Raw genomic sequence first — 17,278 nt, 5'->3', positions numbered from 1 at the left:
ATTCAAGCGCTACACAACGTGGCCTCACATAGAACTTTACGTGTAAGCGTGATGGATTGTTATTTTAAACAAGGTGTTTTAGAACAATAGATGTAACATATCTGAATTGCGACTATTCTATTAAGTTGTAAATAATATATGTGTAGTAATAACTACATGTAATATTGCATGTAATACTGCATGTTATATTTGAACAAAGACTGAAAATACTACCAAAGTAATGGTAGAGTAGTAAATGGGAACAATTAGCCATTACCAAACTACATAGAAATGCAAAAATATTCCACTTCCATCGACTAGACCGGAATACAGGTTAATAACTGCCTAACAACTACTTGTGAATGGTAAGAACATTGAACTCTTGACCTTTCCGGCGTCCAATCAAAATATTTCCAACTGCGCAAGAGTAAAATTGTGTATCATTTTTATATCAAAATATTTAATTTAATAGAATGTTTATAATTTGTAATTTGTATTTATTACCTATCGGCTCGTTGGTCTAGGGGTATGATTCTCGCTTTGGGTGCGAGAGGTCCCGGGTTCAAATCCCGGACGAGCCCAATTTTTTTTACATTTACGGTAAAAAAAAATTGAACTGAAGAATTGAATCAAGTCTATAATCTGGGTTTTGTTCTCGTTGATGTGATTAAAAACTTGAAAGACCTTGAATATATGTAAATATTAAACTTTGCTTTTAAATTCAAAGTTGCTATGGTAATATTATTAGGACCATACACGTTTTTTTTTTAAATAAGTGACTAGTTCCACGAAAAATTAAGTTACAAAACTTTGCCACGACGAAAACCATTTTGTTAACTATACTTATACATATTTAAATGTAATCAAAGTTGAGTTATCTCCGTAGTTATATGTAATGCAAGGAGTAAGTCAACTTGACCGGGTAAGGACTACACGCTTCAAATAACTGCGTGTTCCCGCTGTTTTTTCCTTTTAATTGACACTCAAGTAAGTTTATTTACGAGGACTAACATAACTAACAAGTGCAATTTGTAGCGAACTTTTTATCCCCCCATTTAAAACAAAGGGTTACTTACTTGAGCATGTTTTAATTTCATATTCATAAAAGAAACATTTCAAAAAAGGCTTCGAAAATGGAGTAATTTCTCAATGCGTCTGTATGTTTTATTTTAAGTTTGATACGGTCCTCTCTTCGGGTATATTAGAACCTATAGATATTATAAATAAACGTATTTGCTGCCAAGTATTAACTAACACAACTAGACAACTAACATATTTAATGCCGCTACGATTTTCAGGTACTAAAATAAGTCAATTCGACGGAACTGACCGTGGGTTTCTGAGAGTAAAATCTCAAAAAAATCTCGACAAAACATTTATAACAATATGTTTTGAACGGAGATTTTGATCTCAGAAATGTACGGTGAATGTATTAATGTGGTAGAAGATTTTATGTAAAGTAAATATATATATTAAAATGTTATTCGTGTACATTGCGACTGTTTTATTACAGTAATGGACAATGGAAGATACTAACTATAGCGGACAGCGCGCTACCAAGCGGATAAATACAATTCCAATTAATACCCGCGCAGTACAATTATTTCCTGCGACTTGTCTCGTTTATTTGTGTAGGATCATATATTCACTTTAATAACAACACAATGTCAGTTAGAAGTTTACAAGCTTTAAACGAGCAACTATGAAAATAGGCTCCGAAATTTTACAAGATGATGAATTCATTTTTTAAGACGATTTTTTTTTTTGAAACTACTTGTTTTGATTCTTTATTTACGAAATTAGAACATACTTTACCATGTTGATGACACATTTTTGTTTTGACCCCAAACGCCTTTAATAAAAAATTAGCAAATACATATTTTATAATGATTTCATAAAATCCGACCGCAGAGCGTGAAAGTTAAATTAATAGTTAAGTGAATAGTTTTGAATAAAGTGTTTCTTAACTTTTTAAGACAAGTAACTTGATTTAGCTTTGATCTTTTTTAAATAACTTAGGTAACTTAGTAAAGCAAGTATAACTTTCTAACTGGCCGAATAGTTTAAAAAAATAACTTCATTATATTACTTATCATCTGTATTTATTGTAGTCTAAGTCATAAACTAATCAATTTAAGTGACAATAAATAATTATAAAAATAAAATTTCTTCCTTGTAACATGCTTTGCTTAAATAACACAACGGCTCGTTGGTCTAGGGGTATGATTCTCGCTTTGGGTGCGAGAGGTCCCGGGTTCAAATCCCGGACGAGCCCAATTTTTTTGTAAAATAACAATACTTATAAAGCTTAAAGCTCTTTACGCACTTATTTATCGACAACATCAACACCGCTTGTGTGGCATCTCTCTTTACATATTTGATTGTTAAACTATGCAACTCGGCTTCAGAATAATCATGATCTTACACTGACGAAACAGCCTATGTTACTTCCTATTTTAATTATAGAAACAGAGGGCCAAATACGAAAATTTGTGAGGAAGTATTCGTAGCGTTATCGAGAAAAAACATATAGGACATTCTCGGACATAAAGTACATACAACGACAAATCACATACAAATTTTAACAAATATGTCGATAACTTTAAGAATACTTTCTCGGAAATATTCATGCTAAGCTCTCTGATATAACTATTACGTTTTTAACAAGTGTTTAAACCAAAGAGATTTAAATATATTACTATAAAATAAAAATAAAAAATATTATTACGTATTTTTCCTTTTAGAAGTGAAAACCAACGATAAGTAATAAAGTCTTTGTAATTCTGTTCTATGTAAAGTATTCACAAACAGCTTGTTGATAAGTTAGGAACAGGATTAAATAGCAAGAGTTCATTAGACTGCGAGGTATTGTGCACAAGTTGTGTGGAGCGGTGTACTGAGATTTTAGTACAGATTACAAATTCCAATTTTACACAAAGACCTTCGTAATTAGTAAACTTGATTCAGTACTGCACTCTCGTTGAACACTATTTAGTTTTGATATACTTAAATTCACAAAACGTAAAGACGATTTAACACAATGCAAGTTTGTTCAAGCAATAAATGTCTTGTTTATTTTTATAATGGCTTTGATTTCTTTCGTTAGTATAAACAACACATACAATAATTTCAAAATAAATTCTTGTATTCTCTAATCTTTTTCCTATGAAATTTTTATTGCTTATCATTTTTACTTGCTGACTGTGGATTTCTGAGATCAAAATTTTATATAAAACATATCGTCATCCCTCTCATTATTCACTTTGATAAAACAGAGATAACAATATGTTTTAAAAGGAGTATTTGGTCTTAGAAACCCACGGTAAGTAACTTAGATAAAGTATTTTTTAATTCTTAATTTGATTTGCATAGTAGACAAGCTGATTTGGTAAATACCGAATTTTAATCTAGTTTACTTGTTCATCTAATTCCGACAATGTTGTTCAGTGGACCATCCGGTTAATTATTTGAACAGTTGCTAATTAACACCTTTTTAAATAATGTCGGTTCAAAACTTTGTACATGCCTTGCTAAAGTTATACTTGCACATCGGCTCGTTGGTCTAGGGGTATGATTCTCGCTTTGGGTGCGAGAGGTCCCGGGTTCAAATCCCGGACGAGCCCAGTTTCTTTTACACAACTTAACTCTAGTTAACTTTCATTTTGCCACCCTGGAAACCATACTTTAAAAATTTACATTCATTTTGTACATTTTGTAAGCTCGAAATGTTTTTAATTCCTTGAGAAGTGCGATAGGGTCAAAAGTAATTGAAGGCTCTTTGGTTCGTATACCTTGAAAGGTAGAATGAAGCGAAAGTAACAAGAGAAATGTGACATGACATGTTAGTGGCAAATACAAGAAAGGAACATTTATGATTTCTATCCGACGAAATAAATTCTTGCACCTGAATTGTGCTAAATGTTAATTCTTTAGTTCTTCTTAAACCTGCATACACGCATGATTACTTACTTATAATGCACGTATTACGTCTCTTCGTTTTACGTGTTTATTATAATTACTTTCCACAAGACTTCAATTACTCGTCTTTAATTAACTGTTTGGTCAGGTGGTAATTAAATCATTATCTAATGACAGCGCGACCTAATTATACGAGCAGCTATACATAAATCAATAACACATATATCGGCTCGTTGGTCTAGGGGTATGATTCTCGCTTTGGGTGCGAGAGGTCCCGGGTTCAAATCCCGGACGAGCCCACTTCCTTTTATTTTAATGACTGTAGCACACAGCCGCGAAAGAGAACCGCAACCGAAGCTACCGTTGCTTTAGAATTAATGACGACTACAAGTGAGATTGATATAACATTTTGCTGACATATCTTTAACCCGCCGGCGGCGTCAAAGCTGCGAGACGGCGTGTGTATGCATGTCGCGTCGATCGCGAGGCGGGCGGTACCGAGTGGGCGAGGAGTTCCCAGTTCGGCGTTAAACTTTATTTATTATTTCTATTTTTAAATAAGGTTTTTTGTCCAAAAGAGTAAGAGGAATGAAAAATATTTTGAACAGGTGTTTCGAAACTCTTATAGTAATAATCTGTAAAAAGTTCATATAAATTTCACCCTGACTTCATCTTCTGACTGATCTCATCTTCTCATTTCCATTAAAAAGAATTGAATCGGGCTCGTCCGGGATTTGAACCCGGGACCTCTCGCACCCGAAGCGAGAATCATACCCCTAGACCAACGAGCCGATGGGAGACATGCATGATCTGTTTATAGCCAGTTACTTACAGTAATTATAACAAGAGGTTAACAGCTAGGATTTAATTACCATCTTAATCAGATTAAACAGTTGACCAAATCAAGGAACTGTACAGGCATGTGAATCTATGTGCACTTATCTGACTTTTATTTTCCTTACCTCTTTAGTGTGTACGTTATATTTGCGTATTACGTTATTTAAACAAATTTGTCGCTTGTACAGTGGATCAGAAGAATGCTGAAGTATTTTGACTTCTGTTGAAGGATTGATCGTCTGCTGTTTAACAGTTTCTTTTTATCTTGCTATCCAACACTATTGACTTTGCTATACCAGGGTTGCACGTCAATCAACAATTATTGTTGATTCGTCCATTTCTTCGTGCCTTTTAGTTTTTTCAATTTTAAATTGATTACACTGGTAAAGTAATGACCGTCAGATTCTAATGCCGAAGCACCTGAAGTTAAACATATTATTTTCACTGTTTTTTCAAAAATAATAAAAAGGGATTACGAAATTAAGTTTTCGTCCAAGTATTTTAGCAGCACCATGTATTGTAACAAATTAAGTACAAGTTCTATTCACTTTCTTTAAAGTAAAAATCCATTGGTTTCCTCTAGGGATCTCTCGCACTCGAAGGGAGAATCATATCCTTAGCCCTAGACCCACGAGTCGATGTAAGATTACGAGGAAACTTCAAGTTTTACAGTAGCACCACAATTAGTAGAATTAATGAGCTTTAGCCTACATCTGCCATAGCACTTAGAGAAACGAAGAGCAGAAAATGGGTAAAGGATTGTGCTTGCAGCAAATTGCCCAAAATATGAAGGGCAGCAAAATAAAAATCTGTAGTACTCTCTTCTTTCAATTCATTGTTCAGGTCAGCTTGGGTTTTTCATGAAACAATTATTGCATTTATTAGGTCTGCCTCTGAATACATGTTATGTTTTAATGTCATCACAAAAAACTGTTTGGGCTCGTCCGGGATTTGAACCCGGGACCTCTCGCACCCGAAGCGAGAATCATACCCCTAGACCAACGAGCCGATGTGTGAAACTATCAAATCATGAAATATATTTTTTTAACTATTCCTAAAGAATCTAATGAATTTGGTCAGGTCGAGAATGCTTGGTATCAAGTCTTGGTTTTTTTTATCTTCCAGATTTATTCCAGTCAAGGTTTTGGCAAGACCCTTTAATAATCCTCAGATGATATTCTTCATTCAAATTAACCTAAAACTCCGTGAGACCTTATATGTCAAAATTACAAAACCACCAGGTTAACAATTTTTGTTCAGATATAAGACGAAGTGCACAGAGTGATGTAAAGTGCTTAGTGATGGTAGTTGTCTTAGGAATTGAACAAAGCTCCCTAAAATATTTTTAGATTGTGTGTGTTTCCCCTTGAAAATAAAATTATGATGGTAAACCTGCCTAATTAAAACTTAATAACCTACATAAAATCTCCTACGGGGCTTGGAAGTGTATGATGAAATTAGACTGGGGCTTTCAGTGGTAGCCAATTTCTTCGTTCTTTTGCCTGAAGAAGAGTTGCACACCGCGACCTTTGAAGTAGGCCTGGATCAAGAAAAGATGGAAAGATAAGAATGTTGAAGAGAATTGGGCCCCTGGAACGATCAAATATATGAAACAATTTAAGTACGTCAACTTCTCATAGATGTTTCGTAATATCATTGCTACTTTTAGGAGTTTTAGTGTTACTTTTGTTGAATATAAACTGTTAAACTTGTTCGTGTCTTTTATTGAGAATCGTAACGTATACCGATCTAGTGGTGTGTTTAAACCTTAATATCTACATCGGCTCGTTGGTCTAGGGGTATGATTCTCGCTTTGGGTGCGAGAGGTCCCGGGTTCAAATCCCGGACGAGCCCAATTTTCTTTTATATAATTCAAATTTAATTTTTAAAGAGCAGAGTGCCGTTGAAAGTATACGAGCCTCAGAAAATTATAAGTTTTTTTTAACTTTTTAAAAACTAAATATCCTTTGACTACGTTATTACATAAAAAACAATTAAAAAAAATTGTTTTAGAACTGTTAAATCAAAAGACTAAATAAAAATAAATAAATTCTAAATTCACTTCATATAATTTTTCATTTAACTAATAGAATACCTGGCGGCTTTAAATTTTTTATACTTATTCCTAATACAAAAAGGAAAAAAATGAGCAGAAATTTACATTCATAAGAAAATATTGCCCTGATAGTTTTATTACCATAACTGCCTTTTATCGACGTGTTAAATTGTTTTCATTATAAACTGCCTGTCGGTTACTGCATCTGTTCAAACTACATATTTTTAACTTTTAATACAATAACAAGGATCTACTGTCTGTTGGGTTTTAGTCATTAGCAATTATAACTTGAGAAAAGTATAAAGTTTTATAACAAACTAGCCGTTGTCCAAGACTCCGTCCGCGCGGAATTAAAAAAAAACTTATTTAGTAGCCTATGTGTTCTTCTCGACTATTTTCTACATCTATGCAAATTTTCAGTGACATATGTTTAGCAGTTCTGGAGATATTTTGTAACAAATATCCATCCATCCATTTAAAAATTCGCATTTATAATATTAAGTAAGAAAAGTATACTAATATGGGGGAGGGATTATGCTAATATCGGCCTACACACGATTGATATAGAACTTTAAAGATTCCTTCCATGCGTATTCTTCTAGGACAACTATCCACTTGCAGAGTAACTGTTCCTAAAGTGATCTGAATGTTCTATGGAAGACGAACTCTGCTTGGCGTCCATTTGAAAATAAGAGAAAGTTAAGGGTTCACAAATTGGAGATGTCATGCAGCAGGGGTTTCACGGAAACCAGTAAAAGTATGAAAAAGGTTTACGACAAAAAAGTTTAGGAATCTCTGTTCTAAAATGTTACTTAGAATATTGGTTGGGTTTACTTGTTTTTTTAATTTACTCTAGTTATTTTATTCATAAATGTTATTAGGATGTATGTATTACTAAAAGCATAGTTGGTCCTACATCACGACCCACCTTCAAGTCTTGTATAACTCAAATTTCGTGTTTGGTCTTTAGTTGGTACCGGAAAATGTCTCGGAGCACTGCTCAGGTTGCTTCCAAGTTTAATTACCGCATAATTTGAGCTCGTATTAGCATATTAATTGCAGATAAGAACATCGAATCTAAACTTTAGAATGGATTTCTGTAGTCTAATTTCTGATCTGAGCTTGTATACTTTAGAATTATAATTTAATTTCTATTTTAAGGCTTTTTAGAGTATAATATGCAACTTGTATTTTCCAATTTTTGTGTAGAAAATCTGAGGTTGTAACGTAAAATAACTTTCAGTGTGCAATTCCTAACAACAACTATGTACATGGTCACACTAAGACCTCCTTTAATTTTTTGGTATGGGGCAGGGGTAATCTTCGTAAGATATCCTACCTTTTGGGGGAAAGACAGGGGAGATTCCTACTCACTAAAACCAACCAACCAACTTGTGGCCAACCTCAAGTACGAATGAGTTGGTCCCGGTATCTCCAATGGGTCATCAGGTCCAAGAAATAAATATTCAAAAAGCGGACCCAGATTGCTGGTAAAGATTCTGATCAAAGGCCGCTTTTTACCAAATTCATCAGATTCCAAATATGCCAGAGACAAATGTAGGCAATAATTTCGTAACACTTTGTCCATCAATGTTTGTCACGATAATTTTAAATTTGTACACGTGTTTTATAATATTGCTAATAATATTACAAATGCTGAAAATTTTGCACAACAGATGAGTAAGGTAACAAGGACTTAAGTATTTTTTACATAATCTGTTGTAAACGTTTGCAATATTTAAAACTGTGTTGCTGTGAATACCTTTCTCTTTTTAGAATCGCACAGAGAGCAAAGGTATTATTTATATGTATGCGAAGTAAGTGTGACGGCCACACATCTGTGTATACCATGCTAATAAATTTCAAACCGGATTTCGGAATCAATTCAAAACAAGTTGGACATCATGATTATATATTTTATAACACGATATTTAGAAATTGAATGTATCGGCTCGTTGGTCTAGGGGTATGATTCTCGCTTTGGGTGCGAGAGGTCCCGGGTTCAAATCCCGGACGAGCCCAAATTTTTTTACAAATAATATCTATAGTATTTCTAATTTAAAATATCGAAAAACCTTACTGTGGGTTTCGACTGCCGCGACACTTGTGTTTACAAATGTTGTTGTCTCTTTTTTTCAAAAGAGAAGCGAGTGATGACAATAAGTGTCACTGCAGTCGATACCCACAATAGTCAAAATAGCCCATATAGTCGAACACGCATAACTGACCCGGTGATAGAGGCACTGCTATCACGGATAGTACTATCACAAAATATATATATTCTCTTTGCATAGAAAATTAAATAAAAGAAAAAAACACAAAACAGCTACACTACTTTTGACACGTATTTGACATTGACTGGGGTGGCGCTAGTGAGGGTCAGACATCCTACTCGATCTATAAAATGTCTCACGAGTTTCAATCATAAGAAATAAGTCAATTAATGTCACTCATTCAACACTGGTATAAAGAAACAATTCATTTAAAAGCTTTGGTATAAATAAGCAATGAAAAAGAGGCCACAACAAACAACGGTAGCTGCATGAATAGCCTCTCATCCGCTAAAGTTGCGCTGCGCTGGGAAGCGGAAATCTGCAGCTGCCATTACAGTTGGAAAATACTAGGAAAAATTGTCTTTTTTTTCTCCATTAAAAGTCTCTCTTGACTTGTTTTTATCGACACTCAAATAAGCTCTAGTATAAAACGCTTGAGCTTATTATTTGTGTCTTATTCCTTTAGTGTCATTTCTCATACTAAATGTAAGGTAAAGGATTTTTATAATGACTGATTAGTCTTAATCTTAGATATTTAGGTTTATTTTAATGCTGACTTAAATTTTAAGAACCATTTTCAATTGTTGAGATGTTACATAAATTACATTATGTTCATATATCAATAGATGACTCTATAAATAATGCAAGTTACCAGAACTCTACTGAATTCGACGCGGCTTTTGAAAACAATTAACAAGCTTTATATTTGACGTTGACGGATCATAGCAGGATCAAAATACGTTTACGATTCACTGTTCTATCAATATTAAAATAATAGAATATGTAAGAAAAAATGTAATATTTACCAATTTGATACAATCCAGAGAAAAAATCAATCAAATTTAATTTTAGTGTTACGCTGAAAAGACTAGGTTTGTGAAACTTTTACTCAATAAAGCTTGTGACCTGCAATGGTACCGGGTTATCCAAAAGAATCCTACCAAAGTTTACTTTGTCATCACATCGTTAATACTCATTTATTTGTCGAGCATTATTTTGTAATGTAAGCAATTCATTATATTCCTTTACTATTATATGTCACAAAATACTCTACAATACACAGCTGAGCTATGTGTCCATATCTAATGCGTGTCACATCACATTACCTTGTCACCTCGGCAATGCATGTGACATGGATTAGTGCTAATATCCTACGGCTTCAGGTCACGGCGGCGGTCGTTTTGAAATCCAAATGCAAATTCAGGCATTGTTCTGTTAATTATTTATGCAACATTTTTTTAAATTCTTACCGAAATTATCGTTATATCTATGCAATATTAGTAAAGCAATATTTTCAAGAAAAATATACATTTCAATGTTTTTGTAAGTTACATACGGTTGTTATTCATTATTATTTTTTGCTCTACTTCTTTGGATGGCTCACGACCATTTCCATTCGCATTCAATGATAACCACCTCAAAAATAGCAAGCTGTTCAAAATACTTAAAAAGAATTAGTAACTTCCGTTTTTAATTTTAATTTTTTTGTTAACATTTATAATTACTTTACCTTGAATCAAACAAAACCACATTTTAATTGATATTTTTAAGGTACACGAATAAATCAAAATAATCAAAGTGTAAATAATAACCTCAAATCATAAAAAAGTGCATGTACAAGTAGTGCATTTGAAATGAACATTGTAATACAATATTAAAATATGCTCTAAAATGAGAACAACTAAAACATCACTATATACCTAAACACAAGCGTGCCTTATTACTTTGTAAAAAAATAAAAGGTTTGGGCTCGTCCGGGATTTGAACCCGGGACCTCTCGCACCCTAAGCGAAAATCATACCCCTAGACCAACGAGCCGCTGTTGATATATAAAAAATAATTATTCTTTTTCAGTGAATAACACAAAAGTAATATCAATCTTGTTAAATATGTGATCAAAATTAGTGCGCAGAAAAAGATTCAATTCGATAGAAGCCTTTTTTTTTCGGGGGGGAAATCTTCAAATGATACCCTGCCTTCTGGGGGAAAGGCGGAGTTATGTGAGATGTGACTCACTAAAACCCCCTTGGTGGCCATTCTCAAGTGCAACTGGTAAGAGTCCTGGGATCTCCAAAGGAACCCATAGGAACGATAGAAGCCATGCTACATACATATTTACTGACTCTAATGCTCGTAAATGCAATAAAATTCACGTTTAAATGTTTCCTGAAACCGTAGTTTTCCACGTAATTGTTATCTCTCTCTCTATTCAAAAGGAATAAAAAGGAGACCAATACTTTTTGTACAGATAACGCAATGTCATTGAAGATATTTTTATATCTAAAATAGTAGAAACAACATAACAGTATAATAAAACATACACGTTTGTACAATATTAATAAATTTCGCAGGCAACTGCACCTAATTTTGCAAACATCGTCCACTGTGAAATTTCAATATCCCCTTCGAAACTGAACACAAGTTCACTGAAACTTGGAACAATGAACTTACAAACAACTTGCACTAGCTTAACTCGTGCGGTTGCATCCTACAGACTTATTGTTACCAACAGTTTATTAAGATATCAAGTTATTACATCTTACTTAATATAATTAATGCCAATGTTTAGATGGATGGATGTTTGATGGATAAATTTGGCACACATGTAGAACAATCCAATATTCCACTCGGACGGAGTCGCGGGCGGCATATAATCATACTAAAAATATATATGCGAATGTTTAGATGGATGGATGGATGTTTGTTTGTAGGTATCTCCGGAACGACTGAACGGATCTTGATGAAATTTGGCACACATTCTACATTGTCTGGGATAACAAATAGGCTACTTATTAAGTATTCTTTTTATTCCATGCGGACGGAGTCGCGTGCGGTAGATAGTAACATCTCAATATTTTTAAAATAATGAATTGTTAAACTTACTCCTTAATTTGCTATTTTTGTCTGACTGACCAATGGAATTTTTTTGCTGATATCATACATTAGTGTAACCTGTAATAAAATAATTGACCAATTTGAAGAGTGACTCGATTAATATTAATGTACTATGGCTCTATTAAAGTAACTTATCTGCTAATTAAGTTATTATTATATTGAATAACCGTGATTTCAACAGTTGAAAAACAAGTACAAAAACATATGTTATCTATGTTTTTATATAAAAGGTTTCGGTAGTGGAAACTGACAGCAAACTTAACTTTAAGTTGCTATACTAAAGGCAGTTCGAGTCGACTTCACATTGCAGGACAATTGAACTATTCAACTGCAATCAAAGTTAACGTTTGTTGGAACGACTATACACGATACTGCGCTCATTAAATAGATTACGTTTAAACAGTGTTTCCACTAAATGTATAGCTAAATATCAACATAGCATGTTGTTTTAATTAGATACATTGAAAGAAAGTTAAGGTCATAAATGTTTCAGCAATACTTAAGAACCAGAGGAAATATGAATGTAATAGTAGGGTTTCATTTCGAAACTTTACATTACATTACATTCGGTTACATTATATAAAAAAAATAAAGACAACAATAATTCTAATATAAATGTAAATGCCGGTTACTTGTTGCAAAGTCAGCTAATTAGTCATAATGCGTTTAATACAACATTGTTGATTTAACGTATACATTTATCTGCAGTATCAAGCGATCTTACTGATATTAAAAATGCGAATGTTCTGATGGATGGATTAATGGATGGATGTTTGAAGGTATCTCCGAAAAGGCTCTGCGGATTTTGGAAATTTGGCATACGTGTAGAACATAGTATGGAAAAACACATAGGCTACTTAATATGTTCTTTTCTAATTCCGCGCCGACGAAGTCGCGAGCAGCCAGTTAATAATGTTGTTAAAAATATGCAATAAAAACGTGATAGGCCAAAAACACCAAAAAGGGATTTGGGCTCGTCCGGGATTTGAACCCGGGACCTCTCGCACCCTAAGCGAAAATCATACCCCTAGACCAACGAGCCGGTGACTGTTAATAAAAAATGAATAATCTGTTTATTTTTTACAATCAAAATCACTAATGTAAAATCTCCAATTACATCATAAAATTTGAATTTACGCTATTTATTTCCATGTTGATATCAGTTATAACATTTGATTAACTTTTCTAGATAATTTTTGCTGTCTTAATCGTTAGTAATTAAAAGTTAGTAGGTAAATAAAACTAGTAATTTTTATCTTTGCTCATTCAGGAATTCATTCAGTCAAATTACTACATTTAGTAATTTATATATTATAAAACTAGTTTACTAGATTAATAATATAACAGACATAAATAACTTTGAATGATGAATCCTGAATCTCCTTGAAAACATAAAAATATATCGCTATTGAGATAAATATTGTATATTTTTATGTAAAGGATTAAAACGGATCATGATTCCAAAGTCTCTACCGATAATGCAAGAGTAGTATTATAACTATCCAATAAAGATAGCATAATATTAACTTCAAACATACGTGGGCAGTTTTTAAATAACAAGTTATTCTGTTATATGTGTCTGCATTAAACGAAAAGCGCAACTACGCTGAGTACAAATAGAAACATTTAGAAATACTCAATAATTTAGTAATAAAAAATCGAACAGGCTTTGTATTTAAATTTAGAACACAACATGTTTTATAGTAATTTTTTTCGGTAGTTTCTCTGATGATCCTTACAACAACAATTTGTTATTACAGTTTATTTTTTCGGAAATTTCGTAAGTAAAAATCATAAAACATATACATTCTAACCTGGATAAGCGAGAGTCCAAAGGAACGAAATACTTTCTCGCTGATAGAGTTTGCCCTTCAAACCGACTTTCTCGCCTTTGAAGGTCGTCCGACAGGACCGAAAATTCTTTTGAGTTACATGAAGAGAGATATTCTATCATTTTAATAACTTAAAGGATATATATATTTATATTAAACCAACTTGCCGGTTTAAAAGCTCGCTAACGAAATAGTCATTAGCTTGAAAGGAAACTTTTTTCATAATTAAGTAAAAGTTAATTATGTTTGTATTACTTGCTGGCTATTTAGTGCATATTATTTTGGGCGACGAGCGCATTATGTCCTCAGACTTAATTAAACTTTCCGGAAAATGTCCTATCATCTGCAGCCAGCTATTTCGTAAGCTGTGGCCTAAATTAGTTATTTTGTTTAAATTAGGTAAAATATATATTAAGAAATTTTATAAAAAAAGAGAATTTATTTGTGTTTTGTTTGTGAGAAATAATTTAAAAAAAATGTACTTTTAGAAAAAGATAATAAAATATTTTAATATGCAAATAGATTAACAGTTTTTTTGATATTTTTCGTCTTAGATTGGTCACTAATGTTTTCAGATCCAAGCTGCCGTTTTTACCTGTTTTTATAGTAAATCGCTAAATTAACATCACTATTTCCGATTCGTTAAACAATTTTGTTTCGTTATTGATAGTGAGAAATTCGCAAGCGTGTCCGTTCCCCACAACGATCCGTCAACGTCCAAAATAAGCCTTGTTAATGATTTCCAAAAGCCCCGTCGAATTGTATTCGGGAAACTTGCATTATTCATGAAATCATCTATTGATCAATGACCGAAAGCTCGACTGTTACTAATAAATAGTTTTTAAAAATGCAAAATATTATAAAAGTAATCTGAAGGGATGTAGAGATTTTTGTTCAGCGAAACATCCCTATTCATTTATTAAGCTCCAAATGGTCATAAGGAATTTATATACGTTAAATATGATTTAAAAAAAAACTATCGATGGATTATATAAAAGAAGTCGTGTGTAAAAATGGAGTGACAGTGATTTGACAACTAATACGAGTACATATATGAAAGAGTAGTTACATACTATGCCAAGCCTCGTCAAAAGATATTTGAAGAAATAAAAACATTGGGCTCGTCCGGGATTTGAACCCGGGACCTCTCGCACCCTAAGCGAAAATCATACCCCTAGACCAACGAGCCAGCTATTAAGTACGTAATAAATATAATATAGTAACATTGCATGAATAAAATCACTTCCGAAATAAACTTTCTAGAACCGCTCACAACAGTTTAACAACGAACCGGTTACCGTAAGATAAAACTCTCGTCAACACTTACTCATATGACCAAAAATAAAATTGTTTTATATCGTGTTGTAAAATATTAAAAAGTTTAATATGTATCCTAAACAAATCCCATCAAGACCAGTAGATGTAGAAATTAAATAGGCAATATCGTATTATCTCGCATCAGTTGGAATAGCAATTTACTTGTGGAGGCGGTAATTGCTTCGACTGCGCTTCACTAGTTGGCTAACGGCTAACGACCACGTAAATAGAGAAGCTCTCTAGTGCCACAGCCACGGTCTCTGTAGACTTCAGGACATCGCAAACATATTACTTTGGCCTTTGAACATTGTATATAATCTATAGTTTAACGATTATGGAAATACATTACCTTGGATTTCCACTAACGAAACATAAAATAAAACCATATTGATATTTCAGATTTTTCAAAAAGAATGGAAGTGAGAACAAAATGTTTTACGGCAATGAAACACCTTTATCATAATAATTATAGTCTTTATTAATGAGGTATATACAAAGGAGAGAGATCCCAATTCTTTTGTTATTGTTTTGTTTTGTATTTTGTTATAAACCACTGGTTTCAACTGCAGTCACACTTGATATAGTGTCGTTCCTCAAATTATCTTTGAAAAATAAATACAATAACATGTATTAATTAATACAAGTATCACATCAATTGAAACCCACAGTTATAATGGATGTCTATGGATTATGAAATGAGCATTTGTAAAAAAGAAATTGGGCTCGTCCGGGATTTGAACCCGGGACCTCTCGCACCCTAAGCGAAAATCATACCCCTAGACCAACGAGCCGCTTGTCTCAACAAAAAATATACAGTGTTGTAATGTAAAATGTTATGTATCCTGTTGCCCGCGACTTCGTTCGGGTACAATAAAATACATTTTATTCTTCTTTTGTTACGGAGTTACTGAGTTAGTTGGAAAACAATAAGATGTCTTTAGTACAGGAACCGTACATTTTTCCGGGATGAAAAGTAGCCTATTCTTTATTCCAAACTGTATTCTATATGCGTACCAAATTTCATTCATATCCATACAGTAATTTTGAAATTACAAATATATTAACACTATAACACGTGTTGACAATAAATATGGCCTAAATTTTATAGTCCTACGCTATCAAATTATTTACAACCATAACGATAAAGGTGCTATAAAATTCCGTTATCTTTGAATGAAAACGAATGAGTTTAACAATAATTTTGTATATTTAAATATTATTTACTGCATTTAAATTATTTTAACATAAATCTGTAGATTAACGCAACTTTGATCATTTGTGTGACTTAAACCGCCACTGCCTCTATCAAAAAAATATCATGTTTTTTGATATTGTTATTTTGCTTTTATAATAAACATTTTAACCATTGAATTAGTCAGTGAAACAAATTTTGTATTAACATTAAATGTAGATCAGCAACCTAACGCAAGACGTGTACGTGATTTTTATTCGAATACTTTCACTTACGCGCCGGCCTGTTGCGACTCAGCTTAAATAATACTTGATTTTTTAATTAACACGTTATACTAGTAAACGGTTGTCTGCGTGATTCATTTTTGATAAAGAGATTTGCATGAAAATCGGTTATATTGTTAAGACACGTGGGCGTTACAAACAATCTTACATAGAAAAGGCTATATACATTAAGGACGTTATGTTATTTTTAATAATCTGAATGTATTATTTAACTACACTTCCAAGCGGCTCGTTGGTCTAGGGGTATGATTTTCGCTTAGGGTGCGAGAGGTCCCGGGTTCAAATCCCGGACGAGCCCAAGTTCTTTTTATTCTATTTTTCATGCCTAAACACCCTAGAAAATGAAAACCCCTACGATAAAACGGAGGTAACGGTCGTTCCTCTGACTTTAATAGCAAGGTTTCTTGGTATTTTGCTCTAAGAAACGATATAAAGGCGCTGGATGCTGTTAAAGTTAGACCCTTTATAGGCATTGGAAAAATACTTTTGCTCGACTTTGGCCATAAAAAGAGATCCTAACTACGTCACGTCTTGTTAAAATTGTAGTAAATTATAACTTTTCGCATCCTACTTCACCTCCACATAACATATTATAGCTGAAAAAAAAAACTAAAAGCCACTATGAAATGCAGGCGGTCATTTACGTGCTTAGTGCAGTCGAGGGTTTAAGACGCAAAGCTGTGTGAGGTGTGACC

General features: G+C 33.2%; 13 non-coding genes across 13 annotated transcripts; 7 read left to right on the top strand and 6 right to left on the bottom strand.

Annotated features, from left to right (window-relative positions):
- The first annotated feature begins 488 nt into the window (after nt 1-488).
- Trnap-ugg lies at nt 489-560 on the top strand. The gene has a single exon. It is a non-coding gene; the product is annotated as a tRNA-Pro (tRNA).
- Nucleotides 561-2,182: 1,622 nt separating this feature from the next.
- Trnap-ugg lies at nt 2,183-2,254 on the top strand. Its single transcript has one exon. It is a non-coding gene; the product is annotated as a tRNA-Pro (tRNA).
- A 1,276-nt stretch (nt 2,255-3,530) lies between these two features.
- On the top strand, nt 3,531-3,602 carry Trnap-ugg. The gene has a single exon. It is a non-coding gene; the product is annotated as a tRNA-Pro (tRNA).
- Nucleotides 3,603-4,124: 522 nt separating this feature from the next.
- Trnap-ugg lies at nt 4,125-4,196 on the top strand. The gene has a single exon. It is a non-coding gene; the product is annotated as a tRNA-Pro (tRNA).
- Nucleotides 4,197-4,616: 420 nt separating this feature from the next.
- Nucleotides 4,617-4,688, bottom strand: Trnap-cgg. The gene has a single exon. It is a non-coding gene; the product is annotated as a tRNA-Pro (tRNA).
- Nucleotides 4,689-5,670: 982 nt separating this feature from the next.
- Trnap-cgg lies at nt 5,671-5,742 on the bottom strand. The gene has a single exon. It is a non-coding gene; the product is annotated as a tRNA-Pro (tRNA).
- A 774-nt stretch (nt 5,743-6,516) lies between these two features.
- On the top strand, nt 6,517-6,588 carry Trnap-ugg. The gene has a single exon. It is a non-coding gene; the product is annotated as a tRNA-Pro (tRNA).
- A 2,151-nt stretch (nt 6,589-8,739) lies between these two features.
- Nucleotides 8,740-8,811, top strand: Trnap-ugg. The gene has a single exon. It is a non-coding gene; the product is annotated as a tRNA-Pro (tRNA).
- A 1,998-nt stretch (nt 8,812-10,809) lies between these two features.
- Trnap-agg lies at nt 10,810-10,881 on the bottom strand. The gene has a single exon. It is a non-coding gene; the product is annotated as a tRNA-Pro (tRNA).
- A 2,047-nt stretch (nt 10,882-12,928) lies between these two features.
- Nucleotides 12,929-13,000, bottom strand: Trnap-agg. The gene has a single exon. It is a non-coding gene; the product is annotated as a tRNA-Pro (tRNA).
- Nucleotides 13,001-14,907: 1,907 nt separating this feature from the next.
- Nucleotides 14,908-14,979, bottom strand: Trnap-agg. Its single transcript has one exon. It is a non-coding gene; the product is annotated as a tRNA-Pro (tRNA).
- Nucleotides 14,980-15,826: 847 nt separating this feature from the next.
- Trnap-agg lies at nt 15,827-15,898 on the bottom strand. The gene has a single exon. It is a non-coding gene; the product is annotated as a tRNA-Pro (tRNA).
- A 911-nt stretch (nt 15,899-16,809) lies between these two features.
- On the top strand, nt 16,810-16,881 carry Trnap-agg. The gene has a single exon. It is a non-coding gene; the product is annotated as a tRNA-Pro (tRNA).
- The last annotated feature ends 397 nt before the right edge of the window (nt 16,882-17,278 follow it).

Source organism: Papilio machaon, chromosome 13 (genome assembly GCF_912999745.1).
Source record: "Papilio machaon chromosome 13, ilPapMach1.1, whole genome shotgun sequence".
Taxonomy (NCBI): domain Eukaryota; kingdom Metazoa; phylum Arthropoda; class Insecta; order Lepidoptera; family Papilionidae; genus Papilio; species Papilio machaon.
Note: the sequence above shows the minus strand (reverse complement) of the source record. Positions and strands in the feature narration are given on the sequence as shown.